Raw genomic sequence first — 23500 nt, 5'->3', positions numbered from 1 at the left:
ATGTTCAAAAATCAGTTGCATTTCTTTACACAAATGATGAGTCAACAGAAAAAGAAAGTAAAGAAACAATCCCCTTTAAAATAGCACCCAAAGTAATAAAATATCTAGGAATAAATCCAACCACAGACGTGAGAGAATTATACACAGAAAACTATAAACCATTGGTGAAGGAAATTAAAGAAGACTTTAAAAAATGGAAAGGTATCCCATGCTCTTGGATTGCAAGAATCAATATTGTTAAAATGGTCACACTGCCCAAGGCAATCTACAGATTTAATGCAATCCCTACCAAATTATCCTGGACATATTCCATAGAACTAGAACAAATCACAGTAAAATTTATATGGAACCATCAAAGACATAGAATTTCCAGGGCATTACTGAAGAAAAAAAGAAAGAGGCTGGAAAAATAACTGTCCCAGACTTGAGACAATACTATAGAGTTACAGTCGTCAAGACAGCATGGTATTAGTACAAAAACAGACATACAGCCAAATGGAACAGAATAGAGAGCCCAGAAATGAGCCCAAATACTTTTGGTCAACTAATATTCAACAAAGGAGGCAAGAATATACAATGGAATAAAGATAGTCTCTTCAGCAAGATAAACATAAGACAAGATACAATAAACCTCCTAGGAGAAAATACAGGCAAAATATGTGACATACATCTCAGAAATCTTCCCCTAGGGCAGTCTACCCAAGCAATAGAAAAAAAAGCAAGAATAAACAAATGGGACCTAATGAAACTTACAAGCTTCTGCACAGCAAAGGACACCTTAAGTAAAACAAAAAGACAACCTACAGAATGGGAGAACATTTTTGCAAATGAAACTAACAAAGGCTTGATCTCCAGAATATATAAGCAGCTCATATGACTTACTAAGAAACAACCAAATAACCCAATCCAAACATGGGCAGAAGACCAAAACAAGCAATTCTCCAAGGAAGATATACAAATGATCAATGGGCACATGAAAAAATGCTCAATATCACTAATTATCAGAGAAATGCAAATCAAAAGTACAATGAGGTATCACCTCAAACCAGTCAGAATGGCCATCATTCAAAAATCCACAAATGACATATGCTAGAGAGGCTGTGGACAAAGGGAAACCTCTGACACTTCTGGTGGGAATGCAGTTTGGTGCAGCCACTGTGGAAACAGTATTGAGTTTCCTCAAAAGACTAGGAATAAAATTGCCATATGACACAGGAATCCCACTCCTGTGCATATATCCTGAAGGAACCCTACTTCAGGATGACAGCTGCACCCCAATAAACATAGCAGCACTATTTACAATAGCCAAGACATGGAGATAGCCTAAATGTCCATCAATGGATGACTGGCTAAAGAAGTGGTATATTTATACAATGGAAAACTACTCGGCTATAAAAACTGACAATATAGGGCCATTTGCAGCAACGTGGATGCTCCTGGAGAATGTCATTCTAAGTTAAGTAAGCACCGTAACAAGGAATAAAGAGAAGTTACCTCTAAGTACAGTTATTTTGATTAAAATATACATACAGAAAGCAAGTCACCCCCACGACTGCTGCCAGGAGGAGCATCTGAATGTAATAGCCCAGCCCAAGCAAAGTAGATTCCGACCTTCTCTCCGTAGAATTTCCTGCAGAAAGACAGAAGGTAGCTTCAGAAGACACACATATTCACTCTGTAGCTTCATCCTCATGTTAATTTCTATTTTCTTTGTTTTTTGGTGGGGCATAATTAGGTTTATTTATTTGTTTTTTAAATGGAGGCATTGGGGATTGAACCCAGTACCTCATGCATGCTAGGCATTCACTCTACCACTGAGCTATACCCTCCTTCCATGAAACTAATTTCTGATTCTAAATCAAGGGGGCTTTAAATTTAAACCTCTGACTCAATTCACACTTAAAACATATGCGTTTTCACAGCAGCCCCCAAATTCTACAGTGAAATAAGAAGTATTTTACGTATCATAGAAATACAGATCACTGGTTCACCTGCTGAAGAGAGATAAATGAGAATAGAGCAAAGGAGGGGACGAGGCCGACTCCGGAGCAGATGCAGGTGATCATCACCACTCACTGGACAGTCTGGTACATTCAACAAATCCCACCAAAGATCATTCTTAACAGGCTTGACACAAGTGGACTTCAACTACTGGCTCAGTCATCTGCGTCTGCCTTATCTCGGGAACTTCCCTGGAGCAAATGCATCGTAAACCACAGATAATAAGGAAATGGCTGATAATGATAACAACTGGGAGTGCAATGTCTCTCTGACAAAATATTTATAAAACTCATGTGGGAATGGGAGAGGGCAGGAGGGATGTGGCTGAGTAAGGAACTGCCCTGTATTCTTTGTATCTAGCACGTCGGCTGTTCCTAGGTTTCAAAAACCCTTCAATGTTACTCAGTTAATCTGGAGTAGATGGAACAGGCCAGGGAGGCAAGATTAGAAGAAAGGAGGCAGGGCACGAAGCGGTGCCAGGCTGGTCCTGAAAGGGAGACAGACACAGACAGGCAGACACAGAGGGCTTAGGGATGAGGCAGAACAATGAGGCGGCGGCTCAGGTGTGTTTGCTGCTGCTGATACTTCCCTCAGCTGGAGCACTGCTGACGCGGCAGTGCTGGGTAAAACCTGTGACTTTCCTCAGCTCTGAGTTCTCTCAGAAGCTTCCGGCTCAGTCTGGAGCTGAGATGAGCTCCGAGGGCTTAGCCTAGGGGGGACTCAGCTCTGAGAACAGCCTGGAGTCCTGAGAAACTTCACGCAGGAACCCCTAGGGCTGGACCAGCGCTCACAGGGCTGCTGTGAGACCAGCTCCATCGTCAGAGACCTGGGCGTGGACCATTCCATGGGGAAAATGGCTGAGCCCGATGCCAAATCAGATAGGAGGGACAAAGTGTGTTCATTCTCATGTGACTGGTCTTTGTGGCCTGGCTCACAGATGGCAGGCTCAGGATGGTGTCTGGCAGAGAAAACCCTGGCAATGGGTTTGAGATGTCTTGGACTCTTTCTTGTTAAGCTTTTTGTAATACATTCTTATCAACTATCCATCCTGAAAATGCCACATTCAAAACTGAAAGAATGTTAGAAGTTGCTTGCTCCAACTGGTCAATGGTAAACACACCCTGCTACAGTTAGAGAGCTGGTCAGGCAGCCTCTGCCTGCATATTTACAATGACGGAGAGTTCATTACTTCCAAAGGTTACATGTCGGCAAGAATGTCAGAAAGAACTTTTGAACCTTAAACAGATGTCTGCCCCCTAGTCCTTGCTGAAAGGCTAGAAATAATGAGGATCCCTTCAAATGTAGTTTTGTCTGATTGTTATCTCTCTCTGTCAAAAACACCCCAATTCTTAACATCAATTTTTCAAAATTCAGCTTTGATTTCTTTTTATCAAACTTATACCATGCATTCATTAAAGAGTCAAACAGTTCTCGAACACCGATTGTAAAAAGGAGCAGTTCCCAACAACCGCCCCATTTCCTGGTCAGAAGCAACAATGTTCAGCTCCTACTGCTGACTCTTGGAATAAAAACTCCCTATTTCTGACTAATATCCTTGTAACACAGCCTACTGACTTTTTCAGCTTTATGTATCACCTATTTAACTTTCTATTTTGGAAAATGAATATTAAGCTCTCTTTCAAACCACATCTCCTCTACACACCCAAACCTTCATTCTTCCAACCTTTTGATACAAATACATTATAATTTTGATCAGCTCAGTATCCTTGCTTTACATTATTAGGACTCTGTACAGACTGTTCACAGCTGTAGCAAGTTGTCTGCTAGGCTTACTTTTTTATTCCCTACTTTGTTTTTCCTGGAGTTAATAATTGTCTTGGTGGTTCATAGCTTAGATTTCTCTGCACTTAACAATTCAACCCCATACCTTCTCCTAATGAATAACTTTCTCAATACTTTCCAATTCATTGTCTACAAATTTCATCTCCTTGAATAAATCTCTTCAGATCTCCTTCAACCTGGATTAACGACATGCTAGTCTTGTCACAGAGCTCAAGGGGCCACTAGTGGGAAGCAACAAGGGAATACATGGACCAGGAGAAGGGAACAGATCAACATAATTTCCTTTACAAAACATACTTAAAATAGTGGGAAAATTGTTTTCTTTACAAACACAAACACACACACCAACCCCAAAAGCCCATAAAGAATGATTAAATAGCCATCAAACCCATTGCCCTGCCATCAAATTCTGTATAACATAAAACAAATATAACAGAAGGAATATATCATATAAATATGAGTCTCAAGGGGGATGGGGTACACTCAGTGGCAGAGTGTGTGCTCAGCAAGCATAAGGTCCTAGATTCAATCTTCAGTACCTCCATTAGAAAAAAACATTAGAAACAATAGAAAAATGTATCAACTTTAAATATTTACAAATATATAAACTTCCTCTTTTAAAACTGTTCTACAGGATAATCCGGGTTAATGAGAAAGTGCCTCTTCATGACTGTGATCCTGCTGATAATTGTGGGAGGAAATTAGAGTATGACCACATGAAATAAAATCCCTTATGAAATAATGATCCCGGGTGACAATCATTATTGGCTGCTGTCATCACAAAAAAGAGAGTCAACTGGACATTATGTACCTTATGACAGGAGTACAAAACTTCATATAACAAATATTCTTGCACAGAGTTGAACCTCAATCAGATCAAGCTTTTAGGGGAGGATCAAATCACTTAGCTAAAGCCAATACATAGGATGGAGAAATAAGTCTAACCACAGGGGAGAATGAAATCAACCAAACAGGAAATAGAGAAATCCCTCAGCAATTTCAAGGAAAATGAGAAACAGGAAAATTATAGATTAGAACCCACTTGAGAGATATGCTAGCTGCAATGTGTGAACTTAGTCTGGATCCTGATTTCAACCCCAAAACTGCTTAAAAGTGTATTTTTGTGACAATTAGGGAATTATTTTGTAACCCAAAAAAAAAATGAATATTCCAATTGTATTTGAAAGAGACCTTGTCATTTCACTAATGAAAGGTTAAGCTATGTAGGATTGCCTTCAAAATGATCCCGAAGTGGGGGAGGGGAAGAGGTGGAGATGAAAGATGCAACAACAGTGACTCTGAGTTGATAATTCTGGAGATGGGTGACTGATACAGACAGGCTGGCTGTGCTGTTCTCTCTACTTCTGTACGTGTTTGAATCTTTCCATAAAATGTGAAACAAACAAAAAGACTTCAGTGATTTAAAACCCTCACTTGGAAGGTTAAGAGGTTTGCCCAAGTAGGTGGGCATCTGAATGGGGCACTGAGATTAGGAAGATCAGGCACCTGGCTCCAGGCCGACCTGGGGCTACCTTGACCCTTCTCTTCTCCTCACCATCCACAGCCAGCCCATAACTGCATCCTGTCAGCTCCACTCCCCAAACGCATTCTCCCTGGCTCCCACCATCTCTCATCTGGCCCACTCCAAGAGCCTCCTACAAGGCCTCCCTGCTTCCTGGGTCCCTGCAATTCATTCTCCACATTATCTTTGCAAAATGTGAGAGAAAATTACCTTAGTGCTTAAACTATCATGACTGCTTCTCACTGCACTTAGAGTCTACACTACTTTCTGTGCTCCTGATGCCCTTCTAAACCTCGCGTCTCATCACTCTCACCAGCGCTGGCTCCAGTATCTCCTCAAACCTGCTGAGCACATTTGTGCCTCGGGGCAATGGACAAGCTGCCTCTATTCCTGGGGTGACTTATCCCAGATCCTCAAAGTCCAGCCTCCTTATCACCATCTCAGCTCACATGTAACCTACTCAAAGATCGCTTTCTTGACTCACTTCCCCCCAAGTCTCCCATCTCAATACTGTATTATTTCCTTCATTTCAATCTGAAATTGTTTCCTTATTAGCCCGATTATTTTTGTTTGCTCAGTTTTCCTTGGCCTCCCTCCTCCCAGCAGCCTTGCACAAACAGCATAAGCTCCCGGGGAGCAGCCGGCGCTGATGCTCTGAGAATACACATGCTGAGCACGACATTACAGTCATGTGGTGTAGTGAAACGGTGTCGAACAGCAGATACAGCTAAGCAGTGAGAATACTTCTCTTATTTTATAATTTAAGTGAAACCTAACATTTACTCCTGTTTAATGAAGAATTTGGTAGGCCTTTGTTCCCAGTTCCTGGACGGCAACACCTAAAGCCTTGAAATTTCCCAAGATAGGAGTGTCTTTACTATTCATGGTGGACCCTTGGATGGCTTGTGTTCATGAGATGACTCAGGATGGGGACTGGCCAGCCAGAGACACCAACCATGTGATTAGAGGAGTGGGGCTTTGAGCTTTGTGACAAGTGACTGACCATCAGGAGAGGTAGGGGCTCAAATGTTAGGGCTTTGACTTACAGTTAGTGTTTGGGGTAGCCATGTCAGTAGTGACCCAATAAATCATGTCTTTGTAATAAAGCCTCCAGTAAAAACTTGGGGCAACAAAGCTCAGAGCTCCTGTGAGCTTCCTGGTTGGTAACACTCTTGGAGGACTGTCACACTCAGAAGCCATGAGGGCAACCCTGAGCCCTTCCCACTGGAGTGCTCTCCACAACAGCTCACCTGATGAGATCTAAGGGCTGCTTCTTGTCTATGCTTCGAGGAGGAGCACATTCCCTGTACAGAAGGCCCTGTTCGCTGGAGCAGCTGAGGTCCTCTGATGGAGGCTGAAGTTGCACTGGGAAGCAGAAGCAAACAGGTGAGCGTCACTGTCACCACGTGTTCACATGTTCTGCTAATAAAATGTGGTGCTAACACTTTGTGGTCATTTGTAAATAAGGGGCCTTCCTTTGCCAGAACGGATGGAGGTACCATATAATTTTTCATAATTCTCACCGAGGATTAATACTAACCCCTTGAGGGTCATTTGCATACGTGGCTGGAAAGGAACACTTGGATGTTACAGTCCTGGGACCACCGTGGGTACCTGGTGAGGGCCTTGCAGATGCTTAATGTCCTACAACCGGGCCAGTCTTCCACAGCAAAAAAAACTAGGCCACCCAAGTGCCCAAACTGCTTCAGTGGAGGCAGCAGCCCCCTCCTTGGACACCCAGAGGAACCTGGAGTCTGGCTGTTTAGGGGCAGGGTCAATTCTAAAACCCAGGCTTTTTTGTCCCCACAATTCAGTAGTTATTCGGTGACAGCACATGGAATATAAACAATAAAGAAACTTGACATGATGTTATATATTTAGCTTACTCAAGAAACAAAATTTAAATCCAGTCATTCTCCTTCCCACCTGACCTACTTTCCTTTCTCCTGTACTAGAACTAGATTATTACCCACCCAGCCTTAGCATGGGTCCTGACTCCACTTACCTCCCTCCCAAACACCACATGAGATGATTCCTCAGCCTGGATGTGGAACCAGCAATTACAACAGGCTTTAGTGGAAAAGAAATGGTTGTGTGCAGATGCCAACTAAACACTGTAGAATCCTGGTGTCCCACATTAGTAATCATGACAGCTGTTTGCAAGTGTCCCCAAAGTTCATTTCAGAGTCTCACTGCTAATTTTGCTGGGATATAAATATAAAACATGTGGACTGCTGGGCTGGACTGCTATGCTGAGTCTCTGATCCAGGAAGCTCAGTGTCTGCTCCCTGCAACCAGCTCCCTGTTCTGTTCATGCATGTGCATCAAGCAGCTGTTTAGTGTCCATTTTAGTATCTTAGACAGTGCATTTCAGTATGGTCTTCATCCACAAATACGTGTACCACACAGTAGTAATGATCAATCTCAGTCTTTGCTTTCTTTTGTCTTAGAGAGTCAGATAAACGGATAGCAAGGTAACAAAGTCATAGAGCGCTATAATATAGTATTTCCTTTATTTCAATGACAGGATTTATTTAAAGAGCTTAGATATAACATCTTTGCATTTATGGCATCATTTAGCGTCTGAAGCTCTTACATTTTACAAACTTCATTTCATGCGAGATGTTGTCAGTTAGAGAAGTGCTTCTGAATTTGAGGGGTTGCTGTCATCTCAGATGGAGTCCCTAAAAAATGTCAAAATTCTGCAGTATTGTCATCATGACAAGAACTCAGACAGATGAAATTTGGAAAGCCCTGTGATTTACTAGTGCACAGACAGAAAATGGTATTTCAGAGGGAAAAAGCCTGAATTACAGAAAATGATAAATGAAATGGTCTAACATGCATTTCCCTTACAAAGAACTAATACTTCTTTGGTTGATAATAACATCTGTCAGTAATTATGAAAAGAGCTGGCAGATGCATAGTACTTACTATTAGCCAGGGCTGTTCTAAAATTCAAGCAGATTCAATAATCCCCATAGCATCTCTACGAGGTGGGTACTATTATTATCCCCATTTTATTGATGAGGAACTTGATAAACACACAGGCTAAATGACTTTTACAAGGTAGACAGCGAGAAACCAGCACAAGTGTTCCAGCCTGAGTCTACGCTCTTGGTCACTTCTACCTTTTTTTTTTTTTTTTTTGGTGGCAGGGAGATAATAAGGTAATTCTGGTGGGGGGTGGGGAGGTAATTAGGGTTATTTGTCTACTTTAGAGGAGGTGTTGGGGGCTGAACCCAGGACTTTATGCGTGCTAAGCATGCGCCCCATCACTTGAGCTGTACCCTCACCTCTCGAGTCTATGCTCTTAGCTGCTAATCCACACTGCCCCACATGGTAACTCTGGGGGAACTACAGTTCATTCATTCACTCACTTGTTAAACTCAGCCTTCCTGGTGCCTGGGATTCAGCAGTGAACAAGACAACATGGTTCCTGCCCTAAATGGGCTTGTCGACTCCTGACATATTATCTTCATTTTACCCAGGAAGAAACAAGGTCAAGAAGACTCACCTTTTCCTGTTAACACCGGAGGATACATGAAGTGCTTTATTTCATTTCTGCCATTTGACTTACACCATGGGAAGGGAAAGCTGCCTTGCAGATCCCGGAGCTCACAAGCCTGTTAATCCTGAATTTTTTTTTAAAACTGTCCCTTACTTGATACTTGATCTGAGAAAGGATGAAGTAAACCTAAATAGATTCTAAGAGAGCGTGTGGTTTATACAGGGTAAATAACCAGCCACTGTTTACTATCCTAACAGGAATCTGTAGGCATATTTCTTTTCTTTCTCTTTTTTCCTTTTTATGGGCAGCTTTTAAAAACCAAACCAAACCAACAAAACCAAATCACTTATAATTCAACAGCAGGTTCTAAATCACCCCCAAGACAGCAGCTAAACTCGGTTTAGACTTACAGTGCGGCTCCTGGTGGTTGGATTGATGAATGTATCTCTATCCTGAATATAAAAGTCGTTCACGCAGCTCTTCTCAAATAGGGCAATGAAAAACTCTTGTTCCGGTTGTTGACACTTTCATCCACTTGGAGGACTTTCATAAAACAGCTGAAGGTATCAAAGGCTGAGGACAGGGTTTTCAGATGATTGAGATTCAGAGGCAATTTTATGTACAGTATCTCAGCTTATGTACAGAGCACCTCCCACAGGGTGTGTACTTTTGCAAATACAAGCTTGTCATCCAAAACCTATATTGGGAGAATGAAAACCAGGAAACTATTTTCACATTTTTAGTACACAGATTTTTCTTACATTGCTGGTAGTTAAAGCACTTGTGCAAACACACACAGATATGACACTGGTAAAAGTGAAGATATAATAAAAATAGATTTGCAAACCATCATACATTTTTGCCTTAAAGTTAATTTCTTTGTTGAAATTACTGAAAAGTTATTTAAAATCCTTACAATTCATTCATAAAATAACCAATGTTTTAGATGAAGAAAAGTAAACTTGTTAACTTTTAGTCCAAACTAGTAACTAAAAATAGAAACACGAAAAAATTCTTTGCAGGGGCATTGTAATGACAAATTTTTAAATTTCTTAAACCTAGGACTATTTACATATCTGTTCAATATAATGTTAAACAGCCATTAAAAGGGATTTAAAAGAATTATATTTATTGATATGGAATATATAATAAAAGGAAAAAGAAAAAAATGTGAAATAATAATTTTCATTTTTGGAAGGGAAAAATATCTACATTTGAACAAAAAAATGTTTAGAAGGATTTTAAGATTCTTTATGTATAACTAAGGTACAGATGATTTTTAATTCCACTGTTTTTAATTCCATTGGATTTTAATTCCAATGTTCTTTCATTTTCAATTTTGGGGGAAATTTTTATAATAAAAAAACCTTAAAATTGTTCTTGCATAAATACATTAATAGATATATTTATGACTACATTCTCTGGCTATTAAAAAAGATCTCCTAGCTTTGGTTCTGAAACATACATTCCATAATGCAGATTCTGACTGACTCGCCTCCCAGTCCAGAGCGAAGGCACGGCTAGGGTGATATGTTTCAAATATCATTCCAGGGAACATGCAGGCTCCCAGCCAACGGCTGCAAAGCGACTGACACTGATCTGCTTGCTCCCAGCTGCAGACCATCACAAATGAGTTTAGATTCATAGGCTCAAGTTTTCTCTGTCAAAAGAAATCAGAAAATGTTAGGCTTTTACTTTCACCAAGGGGACAAGAAGTTGTTTGATTTTCTTTTATAAAAAAAAAAAACAACAAACCAATTTGAACCTGAAGAAAAGACATTTGCTCAAAATACCACAGTAGCAATGAAGGTGCTCTGGCTGGCAGGGACTTGTTGGATTCCTGTGAGTGCTGGACTCCTCACATGGAATTCCCTTGGCACTCCAGAAGGCCTGTGGTTGTCCCCATGGGTTTGTGGCCATATGTGGTGCACAAAAGTCTCTGGCTTTGCCACAATTTCAAAGCCTTTTTGGCTTATGAAAGGCTTTGCACTCAAATGGAGTTTTCTTGAGTCCACTCACTGATGTCATTCACCAGAGTTATAGTCCAGATCTGACATTCTAGACTCTTAAAGTCTTGCAGACATTCAAATGGTTCAGGTTTGGATGTGTATTCACCTCTGCAGGCCTGGACCAAATTCGATAAAGCCACCCGGACATGTTCAGCAAAATGCAAAGACATTTTTCTTTCTGCAAGATTGAAATGTCTGTGAAGCTATAAAAACTTCTGCATCTACAAAAATAGGGAACCAACTCATCAATAACTTATCTATCCATAATGCATGGACATTTGAAAAAATACTGTATTTACTCCAATTAAATTCTATCTGGCTTTTGCCAAATTGTGTCCTAAACTGTAAGGAAAGTTTATAAATGTAGGAATTTTTGACCTTTTAAGAGAAAAAGGAACCCTCCTACTTGGTAGGTGGGAATGTTAATGTTGCAGCCACTATGGAGGACAGTATAGAGTTTCCTTAAAAAACTGAAAATATACTTCCGTGTGATCCATCAATCCCATTCATGGGTATATGTCTGGAGAAAAATATAATTCAAAAAGACACATGCACCCCAGTGTTCACAGCAGCACTATTTACAATAGCTAACACACTGAAACAACCCAAATGTTCACTGGCAGATGACTGGATAAAGAAGTTGTGGTATATTTTATATATATATGTATATTTACATATATACACACATATACACACACATATATACACATGAACACACACACACAATGGAATACTGCTCAGCCATTAAAAAATTAAATAATGTCTTTTGCAATAACATGGATGGACCTACAGGGTATTATGCTAAGTTAAATTTGTCAGAGAAAGAAAAACAAATATTCTATTTATTAACTTATATGTATATCTAAAAAATAAAACAAATTAATTACTATAATAAAACAGAAATAGACTCACAGGTACACAGAACAGACTGGTGGTTACCAATGGGGAGAAGGAGGAGAGGGAGGCAGGAAGGGGGTAAGGGATTGAGAGGTAAAAAGTACTATGTATAAAATGGACAGGTTACAGGGCTGTATCATACAGCACAGGGAAATATAGCCATTATTTTCTGGTGACATTAAATGGAATATAATATATAAAGATGTTGAGCCTCTGTGTTGTACACCTGAAAATAATATGATGGAAATCAACTACTTAATTATAAAATATTCAATCAAAGTTTTTTTCATATTATTTGCAATAAGTTAGAAGCCAGCACTGTCAATAGAAACATAGTGCAAGTCACAATTTTCCAGTAATCCCATTTAGAAAATAAAAAGGAACAAGTGAAATAATTCCAGTAATAATTATATTTATCCCAAAATATCCAATATACTATCATTTCAAAAGTGTGATTAACACTTTGAAAAATTTTAATAAATATTTTAGATTATTATTGTTGTACGAAGTCTTGAAAATCTATTATGTATTTTCCACTTATAGAACATCTCATTTCACTATAGCCACATGTGGCTGGTGGCTACCATACTAGACAGAGCAGATTACACCATTCACACTTCTGATAAATTACCTGCTCTTATTTATTTAAAAAACTTCCAGAAAAGGCTTTAGATATTCCCTATATCTAACAAAGCAACCTTGACGGGTGAGGAATATCTTCATTATAAAGTAAAAAGTAAGGTAAGAGAGCCATGGTTACATGTAAGTTAATGTAACAATTCCTTCTTAATTCATTCAGGACTTTACAATCTTTCTTCATATTCCAAGGATTCACTGTCACTGTGCAATGTTTTTCACTATAATCATCTTTGGAATTGAGAGGCTTCTGATGACCCTGCTTTGTGCATCTGTACATAAAAGAAAATAACAAAACAGAGAAAAAGACCTTATTAAAGATAATTTAGGGGGGTATAGCTCAAGTGAAAGATCATATTCTTAGCATGCACAAGGGCCTGGGTTCAATTCCCAGAACTTCTTATAAAAATAAAATAAATAAAAACCTAATTACCACCCCCTGCAAAAAATTAATTAATTACTTTAATTAAAATAAAAAAAGATAATTTAGTGAAGCCTTATCAGGCTACAAGAGCTACAATGAATGCCCCTCCCCCATTAATTTAGAAGAAGTTTCACAATATTTCCCAACAGAAAGGCTAAAATATAATTCAGAACACTTACTGATGGTCAGCATCATTTTAACAAAAATGTAGATAATTACCTCCCTGGTGTCAAAGCTCTGTCAGAGATGGGCACAGAAAATTTAGTAAAAATTATTTTGCAACTACCTTTGAAAGAAATGCTGAGAAATGATCTTTTCTGTTGGAAATTAGCCTGCTTTTACATTCTGCAGTAGGCATACGTGTTTACAAACCAGGCAGGAACTGGATCATATTTTACACATACTTTAGAAACTGATTTGAATTTTGCTCTCTACCTGCAAGGCTATTTCTTAGGTAATAACATAAGCTGGCCACTACTCTAAATTTTGTTTCCCTGTTTGCTTAATCCTCACAACTCTGTAAGCTGCTATTATTACACCTATATAACAGATATAGAGCTTGAGACAGAAAATAATTTGGGTAACTTGGTAAATGGTGGAGCTGGGTAAGACTGCAGCCAGTCTGACACTGAAGTCCATTCTTCTCACCGATGTCTGATACTGCTGCCTACATTCAGCAATGACCGCTGATTTCATATTTAAGTGTGTCATTTCTAAAAGTGCAAAGCTATATTAGTACTGCTGTATAAATTATTCTTTTGAGATGTGATTGCCAAAAAACAAAAACAAATAAAATCAGGGTGCCAATGAGGGGAGGGCAAACTGCATATGAACGGACACAAGGGGACTTTTTGAGGACACAGTTGCACAACTCTAGAAATAGCTAAAATGGCTGACTTGTACAATTATAATATGTTAATTGTATGGCCTGTAAATTACACCTTAATACAGCTATTAAATTAAGAAACTGAGATACCAAATTAAGACTAAAACACATATATATATCACACATAGTACAACAGGCAAATATCATTATTTACTGCACCATTTTCCTTCATGAAGCTTCCTTTCCTCACCTGTTCCTGAAAGGATGATTCATTTTTAAAATAGCCTTTTAATTTATTCAGCAAATAATTTTTGACGGCCTACTATGTACCCAGGACTACTCTAGGCACTTAGAATAGATCAATAAACAAAACAAAAGTCCTGTCCTCACGGAGCTTGGTTGGAGTCTAGCTGGGGTGGGGGGTGGAGATGACAATTCACACAACAGAGCAGCAGAGGAGGTGGCATGTTAGGAAAGAGGAACCATGGAAAGAAGTAAAAAGGGCAAAGTAAAGAGAGTTGAGGGTATAGGATGAGGGTGATGTTGTATTAAATACGAGAGCAGGGCAAATTGTGAACTGAGGTTAGAACTAAGACTAGGAGGTGAGAAGTCCCAGGTGGACGGAATAACAATCACCAAGGCCAGCGTGACCTCGCATGTTCCAGAATGGGGGCACGGCTGGAGCTGCGGAGAAGGGTTAGTGCAGATCCTGTATGGCCTTGGAGGACATTGTAAGGACTGTGGCTTTTACCCGGAGTGAAATGGGGAGGCACTGCAGAAGGACGACACAATCTAACTTAGGTTTTCAAGGCTCACTTGACTGCTGGGTGAGAATAGTGCAAACGGTCAGAGATGAAAGGTGGGAAGCTACTGAGAAGGGCTATGCAGGAGGAGAAGACAGTGGCTCAGGGCAGGGAAGCAGCAGTGGAAGCAGGAGCCATGGTGAGAAGTGGCTGGACTCTGGATATGTTTTAAAGGCAGTGTCAAACCAGATCTATTGACAGAATTCATGTGGTATGTCAGTGGAAGTCAGAATAACTCCAAGATTTTTGACCCAAGCAGCTGGAAGGATTAAGTTTCCACTAACTGAATGGGGGAGGCTGCATAAAGAACCAGTTTGGGGGGTAGGAGGACCAAGAGCTCAGTTTTTACACATGTTGGTTTTAAGATATCAGAGTTCCAAGTGAAGATGCCAAATAAGCAGAATATTATAAGAATCCAGAGTTGGAGAGAAAAAGTCTAACGGGAGACAGAACTGTGGGAATCATTGGTCACACAGGTGGTACAGGAAAACATGAAACCCAGGTACTCAAACATTAAGATACCCTGGCATTAACCATAGAAGTTATCCTTGAGGGCCTGCCTACTAGGTGAGGATATCAGTCCTATTTCCCGACCTCTCGAGTTTTAAAAAGGAACTTACAAATGAATTCGTGCAAGACACTGCCTCCAGTGGGTGGGATCAGAGCTGGAGTCGGAGAATGGGATGGTGCATGCTACTCCCTACGGCAGATTGTGTGTGTGTGTTTGTGTTTGTGTGTGTGTGTGTGTGTGTGTGTGTACGCATGTTTGTTTGAGCAGGGGGATGAGTTACACCTGTCTTAAGAAAAAGAGCTAGAAATTCTAGAAGCCGAAAGATGAAAGAACATCCAGATCTGGTAGAGGGAACAGGGGAAACACTGTGTACTGTAAGACATATCCCCATAATGCCATTTCCCACCATTCTTTTATCAGGAACACAGTTGGAAAGGGGGGAATTATGTAGATAAGTGTGATGTACACAAACTTTCTGACTATGTAACACTAAATATTTACATATGTAGCAAGTTAATGATATTTATATCTGCTTCAAGTTTAATAACAAGTTCACAACAGAGGGAAAATAAAATATTGAGGACTGGTAGAAGTATCTTAGAAGGCCTTTCAATGCTCAGAATGGAAGCAAAAGCGGCTTCACCCCACAAAGAATGTCATTAAGAGTCAAGAATGTTTATATTTGCTTAAGAAATTGAGAGTTACAACTTCCTTCTTTAAAGAGTTAACTTTAAGACAGATACCATACTATAAGCAACATCTATACTGGTGTTTTCTTAAAGCTATTTTTAGTTCCTGCTTGTTCTGATGTACTCCAGAAACTCTGCAAAGAAAACCTTCTATTCAAAGGCTTAAAGGAATAAAAAAAGAAATAACACCGCATTCTTTTAAGTGTTCTCTGTACTGAAAGTCATTTGCAAATGCAGCACCCTGCCACATATCTACATTTTTGACAATAAAGACTTTTGTGCAATTTTTCAATTGCTATGTGACTTTGCGTCAGTCTCTCACTCAGAAGCAGAATGGAGTACCAGAAAATGGCACATCATGTCTAAAACTACAGATGTGGAATATGAACTTACACCAGGAAACAGCTAAGTGGGAGGGTAAGGTTTACCTTTTAAGTTACCGTAAGTGCAGTTACACCTTCTCCCTGCTTCCCCTGTGAAGTGAAGAACTAGTCTTTTCCAGAAAAGCTCTCATTCTGAGTACTGTCTTCTTTAAAATATTTGGAGATTCTTTTTTAAGGTTCTTTCACTCTTAAGTCTTTCCCCAACTCTACATCCCATAACAAGTGTTAAAATTATCCAATAGCCTATTGTTACAGAACATACTCTACAAAAGCTGAGGTTTCCCAGGGCTTGGATCCCACAACTCTGCTACCAGATTATCCTAAAGCCTTCCTTCCATAACTGGCTCTTCTGCCAATTCCCAGCTGCGGGCAAATTCGGCTTCTCAGCCCAGTTAACTTTCTAACTCTGCCTACGAACACTCTACTGCCAGTAAGGGAACTCTAAGGGAGCCAACAAAGCCCCTAGTGAGGGTTGCCTCCTTCAAACAATCAAGAGGCCATCACCAAGCAAATATTTAAACCTACTGCAAAACTTCTGAAGACATCTTACAAACAATATAGTTTATATAGATTCATACTATTTGCTCTGAAATAGTGATTTCCAATGGAGGGAACAAAGGACCACATGACCCAAGCAATTATTTAAAACTGCACATAACTATCCCTCTTCACGTGAGGATTCAGTTAAGCCTGTCTTATAGGTCTAGGTGTAACAGAATGGCAGCACCTCTAGCAGTAGGGTGAAAAGCAGCGAGGTAGACTTTTAGTGAAAGGGAGTGATGTAATAGGACCCACCGCCCACTTACCTCCCACCACAGGACAATCATCTCAGATCGAGAACAAACACTTTGGGAAACAGAGGTTGTTTATGTTTTTATGGTTTTCTGGTGGAAATAATGCCCTGAGTCACGTGAAGTTGTGGCTGCAAAATTGAAAAGGAGACCAGACATTTTCACATTCAGGACACAAATAATCAGCCCCCAAGTGGTCACCATATCTGCTCTCCCCTTTGCCTGTTCACCCCAAAACTGCAGGACTCTCCTGCTTGCAGTGACACCCACCATTTCTCACAAATTCCTGCCAAGTTCACGTCAGCAGCTGGTGGTGTCAAAGTCAACATTTGTACTGCTCTGAAGTCTCTCCATTACTTTATATCCTTCTATTTTCTCTGTTGTTTTCCTAGCTACACTTGCATTCAGAGCTGGTTAACGCACTAACATTGACTCTGTAATCAGTCCAGGATATAGGAAGAGAGATTCAACTGTAACCAGTCCCAGAATAATTGTCATGCCACTCTAGTGTCCCAATAAAATACTCTGGCATCCCTCATCTCACCCAAAGAACCACCGCATTACTTAGAGGTTGTAAAAGTAGAGGGTTTCTCTACTGGGAAACACTGGCTTGTGGTAGAGTCTTGATTTCAGTTTTTGCAACTAGTTACAGGCAAAAAGACATGGTCTGCAAATTTTCTTCAAGCGTTTGGAATTTAAACTTTTATTAGATACAGAGCCGGCGGACTAACCGTAATCTATGAACATATGGTCATATTATAAAATAATGTCCATGTCTGCCTTACAGCCATGTAAGAACTTGAATTACACCTGCATCCTGTAGGCCTTTAGAATTGGATGTGAAGCATCCTGTGTTAAAAACCTCCTATCCAGTCACAGAACACCTTAAAGACAACATCACATTAATGCCACTGAATACATTAGTATAGAACTTGTATGGTTAAGTTACATCTCCAATTTCCCAGAGCTGGAAAGCAGATGCCTAGAAAGGCTGGAAAAGCCCAACTACCAAAACAGCTCAAAAGTTGAAGCAGACTCCTGCACCTCCCAGGGCAGAAGGCGGAGGGTGGAGGGGGCATTGCCAACCACACTGTCCTCCACCAGGACGTGGCATGTGGGGAAGCAGGCAGGAGTGAGTGGCTGGGACTCAGAGGTGGAGAGGTGATGAAAGCAGGAGTGGAACTGCTCTGGTTCTAGAACAACAGAGCTGTAAAAAGCTCGGCTTCAGTTCAACCCGCTTCCTCTCCCACTTCCCCTCCCACCTACGTGACAAACAGAGCACAGTCAGGCACTTTCTGCCCATGACGGTGACTACTAGCAGGAAAGGGACCAGGATAAAAGCATGTCCTACAAAAGATCAGTCTGATTTTAAAGACTGTGTTATAATCAATGAACAGCAGTGTCAGAGAGGGACACTTGTGAGGTGCTCAAAAAGGGAGGAAGAGGCTGAGGATCCATTTCCAGCACTTCCATGTCTTTCATCACTCCTATTTCTGACCTTTCCTTTGCCACGTTTTGTAGCACTGCCATCACTGGCAGGTAAAGGGGCAGCAATGAGACTTGGCCGTTTGGCTGATGGGGCTACATTTCCCAGCACTGGAATGAAAAGGCACTGGAAGAGGAGCAGCTGGAAGATGTGAACCGCGGTCCTGACCTGTGCCAAACACTAACCAGGTGACCCTGGGTTAGGCTGTTAGTCTCTCTGGGCTTCTGGCTGTTTACTTATAAAAGAAGGTTTTGTCATTGCACAAATATATCCAATATGAAATGTAACGTGAAATTCAAACATAATGACAACTCACCTGCTTGCCTCAGGGAACTGTACGAGCACTGAACACTATGTGAATGTAAACACAGAGTTAAGAAAACTGTTGAGGTAAAGCGCTAAACTGAACATGGAGATAAAGTTTTATGGATTTTCTTGGCTTTCTTTTTTAATTGCAACACTGAATTAATAGTTATTAGCTATACTCCACACCACCACCCCTGCGAATAAATAAAGTAGGTTAGCACTGCCTGGATGCCTGCTATTGCCCGATGCTAAGCAGGGTGAGGGTATAAAGGAGGCTGAACAAGGGAGTCTTCTCCAATTACCAGCTAAGTGAGGAGACACATTGGAAACCAACCAGCAATGGTACCAAGTCAGTACTCAAAGCCTAGATTACAGGCTACCTATCATGAACAGTGCAGAAATACAAAGAGGAGCTAGAAGTATTTGGAGTAAATAGGGAAGACTCAATGAAGGGGATGGGGCTCCAACTAGTTCTCAGGGCAATTCTAAGCTGTTTTAACTGAGGACTGGATAGGAAAAAGCTGGTGACTCCTGGTTTTTAATAAGGCACAGGTTACCCTAGGAGGCTAAGTCACATAATGATTGGAACACATAAGGTAAGGCCAAAATGATGAAGGTTCTAGCCTACCTGTCTGAGATCTGGTTGTGGTAAGTCTTTGACTTGACTCTAGATGTTGGAGGGTCAAAACTGAAAGTTGACTGAAAGGGGGGGAGAGAATATCCAAGAATTCAGCAGAAGGAAAAATTCTTGTATCAGGGATGAACGCTCTTCATCAGAGTATCAGCAATCAGAATAGACATTTGAAACCAAAATCATACAGTTCCAGAAGCCAAGAATATGTGGAGGGTGGTGAGAGAAATATAAATCAAAGACCATTCCAAGCCTTTGGGTATTCAAGACTAGAAGAATGATTATGCAACTGAATAAATGGATACGCTGCAAGAAAAATGATTATGAAATCAGCTTTAGACATGTTGAATCTGACATATGAGCTAAGAGTAGGTGTTCTCTAAGAAACTCAAAATTCAAAACTGAAGCACAGATCTAGAGTACAGGCTTAAGATGCAGATGGACAAGACATGATAAATCTCCTAAAAGAAAACATACGCAAAACATTATCTGACATAAATCTTAGCAACGTTCTCCTAGGGCAATCTACCCAGGCAATGGAAATAAGAGAAAAAAAACAAAAGGGACGTAATTAAACTCATAAATTTCTTCACAGCATAGGCAACCATAAGTAAAACAAAAGGAAACAACAACCTACGAATGGGAGAAAATATTTGCAAATGATACGACTAAAAAAAAGCCTTAATTTTCAGAATATATAAACAGCTCATACAACTTAAAAACAAAAAAACAAACAACTCAATCCAAACATAGGCAGAAGACCTAAACAAGCATTTCTCCAATGAAGACACAAATGGCCAATAGGCACATGAAAAAATGCTCGATATCACTAACAAACAGAGAGATTCATATCAAAACTACAATGAGGTATCAGCTCACACCAGTCAGAATGGCCATCGCTCAGAAGTTCATCAATGATAAATGCTAGAGAGGCTGTAGAGGGAAGGGTACCCTCTTACACTGCTGGTGGGAATCCAGTTTGGTGTAGTCATTATGGAAAGCATGGAAATCCCTCAAAAAACTAAAAGTATACTTACCCTATGACCCAGAAATCCCACATCTGGGTATATAACTGGAAAGAACTCCAATGTGAAAAGATACCTTCACCCCAGTATTCATAGCATCACTGTATACAATAGCCGAGACATGGAGGCAAGCTAAATGTAGCAACAGATGACTGGATAAAGAAGTTGTGGCATATTTATAGAGTGGAATATTACTCTACCATGGATAGGACAAAATAAAACCATTTGCAGCAACATGGGTGGAGCTAGAGATCGTCATTCTAAGTGAAAGCAGCCAGAAACAGAAAAATACCAAATGATATCACTCATATGTGCAATCTAAAAAAAGAGAGAAAAAGACACTGTGAACTCATCTACAAAACAGAAACAGACTTGCAGACTTAGTAAACAATCTTAAGGTTACCAGGGAAAGGGGATGGCAAGGGATATATTTGGGAGTTTGAGATTTACAAATGTTAGCCACTATATATAAAAAGAGATTTTAAATAAAATTTCTTCTGTATAGCAGAGAAACCTATGTTCATCATCCAGCAATAAACTATAATGAAAAAGCCTATACAGCCACCAACTGAGGAAGCAAGAGAAGAAAGGAGAGTTAGTTATGCTGGGCTAGAGCCCACTTCCAAAATCATTGTCAGCCACTGAGGCTGCCCCGAGGGCACTGAGCACTCCTCCCAGGGACAGACTGACATGACATGCGTCCTGTGAACCTGGGGCAGCAGAGGCCGTCCACAGATCTGGCCCTGGGGGAGATGGGAGCAAGTCCACCTGCTCCCCTTGGGGAAGCACCCCTCCCCGCAGACCCCGCCTCCTGACTGCACCACTCCTGCCTCTCAGGAACCCACTGACTTGAAAACAAGTGATCCACGAACCTGGGGCAGCGGCAGGGAGATGGGCAGCGACCTGGCAGGCTGGTCGACTTGCCCCCTTCTCTCCCACGGCCTGTCCAGGGCTCGGCTTCTGCTGCTCCAGGCACGGTCTGCAGGTCAGCCTGCTTCTGGAAGGAGGGCACGGTGTGGTCGAAGGCAGTGGCGGGTTATGGGGTCTGCCCATGGGAGCCCGTGGATTGGCTTCAAACTCCCCAGCGCATGGCCTGAGTTTGGCCTCTGCTGCCCCAGATTCGTGGAACTCAGGTTACAGGCCAGCCTGCTCCTGGAAGGCAGGTGCTGTGCTGTCAGGGAATGGCGGCGGCTGCGATGGCGGGACTGGGGCTGCCCTGTGAAAGCGCGGGGTTTGAGACCATTTCCCGCTGTTGCTGCAGCCATCCCAGCACACTGATCACACTGCGCCCACCTCCCAGGGGCAGCCTGACCTGTAACCTGAGTCACAAGAACCTGGGGATTTAGAGGCCGCCCCCAAGGTCAGGCCGCGGGGAAGATGGGATCAAATCCAGGGGCTCTCATGGGGCAGCCCCCATTGCATCCGAGGCCCCGCGACCGCACCACACCCACCTCCCGGGAGCAGGTCATGGTCTGAGGGCCAATCAGAGATGCTCCGGAGCCGTCCGGTGCCCTCCCACCTCCCGGGGCAGTACCTGCTCTCCTAAACCCGGGTATAAGCGGCGGCAAAAACGCGGGGTTCAGGAACTACTAATAGCGGGGTTACCACTAACCAGAGCGGCGGCTGGGACCCGCCTCAGGGTCCTAACGGGACGCGCGGCCGTGACCTCACCTCCGCAACCCTCCCTGTGGGCCTCCTCAGTCGCACAGCCCTGGCGTCACCCGCCGGCTTCGAGCAGCACGCCCCCACCAGCGCCCCCTTAACTGCCCGGCAGCGGCAGCCAAACCAAGGGCAAGCGGCGGCCCAGACCCCAGGCCGTGTTCCTCTTCCAGGAGCTGGTCCAGGAGCAACCGGCTGCAGCCAGCTTCCACGCGTTCTGGGCGGGTTCCGGCATCCGCGCGTCTGTCCGTCTGCGCGTGCGCGCCCCTCCTCCTCCTCCCTCCTGCAGCGCAAACTGCTCGGGTGTGTCTCCTGCTTTACCAGACCTGGCCACTGGGGCCGGGAGGAGCCAGGTGGTGCCCCTCCTGCTCGTCCCGCCGGGTCTCCATCCTCGGAGCCTTCACCCCGCCACCGACTGCGTCCTGGCACTGAAATAGGACCACGACTGCCCTGGGCCAGGCCACACCCCACCAGCCCCACTTCCCCTGCTCACCTTCCCCTCCCTGTTACTACCCTCCCACCCCTGGCCAGGCCCAGTCTCCCACCAGACCTTAAAGACAGGGCTTCTTCTCCTCACACCGAGGTCTGTGCCCTGACACTCCGTCCTGCTTGGTCCTAACCTATGGCCCCTACACCCTCATGCCTCACCACAGGACCCCCAACATCCTGAAACTATCCCCCTCACCTCTCAGCCATGTCAGTTCCAATCTGAGAGGCCCCACACTCCTCAACCTATACCCCCTCACCATGGGATCCCCTTCACTCTGAGTGCACCCCTACCCTAAGCTCTCTCCCTCACCCCTCACCCTGTGGTTGGGGTGGGGAAATCTGAGCTCCAGTAATGATGACTACTGCCACCAGCGGGGGATCCAGCCTAGTGTGCACCTTCATAGTTAATGTCTGAGGCTACAGGGCGAGGCAGGCTGGGCTGAAAGCGGTTCCAATTCCCGCCCTGGCACCCTGATCCCCGCACCCTGTGTCTCATCTGACCCGATGGGTCAGGGTGATCCCAGGCTGCCAGCCAATGGCCTGTGGGCCTTGGGTGGTTGATGGTCCTGATGGTGATCTGGACCCCTAGGGCGGAGGCACTGGGCACGTGGACCTTTGGGGTGGGGGAGTTCAGAGGGTGCACTTGAGCCCAGGGTTAGACAGCAGATGGTGGGCTGTGTGCATGGGGCTGTGTGCGTGGCCTGGCCTCAGCCCAGGTGGGTGCAGGTATCTTGTTCATTCACACCAGGCCAGAGGGAAGAGGGACGGGAGCTTTCAAAGCATCAATTTTAGGAAGCCAAGGCTGGAGAGAAAAGTAGGAATGTGCACTGTCCAGGCCACCATGGATCCCGCCGTGACGCTGGTCCCTTTCATCAGGGGAGACTGGCAGTTAACTGGCCAATGAGACATCCCCTGCTGTGGTATAGTTTACAGGCAATTGAAGGGATTTTGACAGGTAATTTTAATCCAATAATTGTCACTTTCTCTGCGGGAGATCAGGTCCAAATTCATGGTGAATCTGGCAGGGACCCTGCCTGAACTGCAGCCTGGGACAGTAGAGGACCCACCCAGAAATCATCCTCTTAGCTCTCACCCAAA

General features: G+C 42.7%; 1 long non-coding RNA gene across 3 annotated transcripts in view; it reads right to left on the bottom strand.

Moving 5' to 3' along the window:
• The window catches only part of LOC135319947 (uncharacterized), a 52517-nt gene extending 30388 nt beyond the window's left edge, over positions 1-22129 (bottom strand). Inside the window, exons 1-6 of one of the 3 annotated variants that reach the window (XR_010379034.1) lie at positions 21127-21484; positions 12375-12651; positions 10303-10497; positions 9248-9534; positions 6577-6691; positions 1531-1630 (exon numbers count right to left, since the gene is read on the bottom strand). This is a non-coding gene — a long non-coding RNA (uncharacterized LOC135319947). Of the gene's footprint in view, positions 1-1530; positions 1631-6576; positions 6692-9247; positions 9535-10302; positions 10498-12374; positions 12818-21126; positions 21485-21925 lie in introns of those variants that run through there. The other 2 variants (XR_010379035.1, XR_010379033.1) reach the window with 2 other exon arrangements.
• Positions 22130-23500: the final 1371 nt, after the last annotated feature.

This window comes from Camelus dromedarius, chromosome 35, assembly GCF_036321535.1.
Source record: "Camelus dromedarius isolate mCamDro1 chromosome 35, mCamDro1.pat, whole genome shotgun sequence".
In the NCBI taxonomy this organism is placed as follows: domain Eukaryota; kingdom Metazoa; phylum Chordata; class Mammalia; order Artiodactyla; family Camelidae; genus Camelus; species Camelus dromedarius.
The sequence above is the reverse complement of the archived record's forward strand: the minus strand, read 5'-3'. Positions and strand labels throughout refer to the sequence as shown.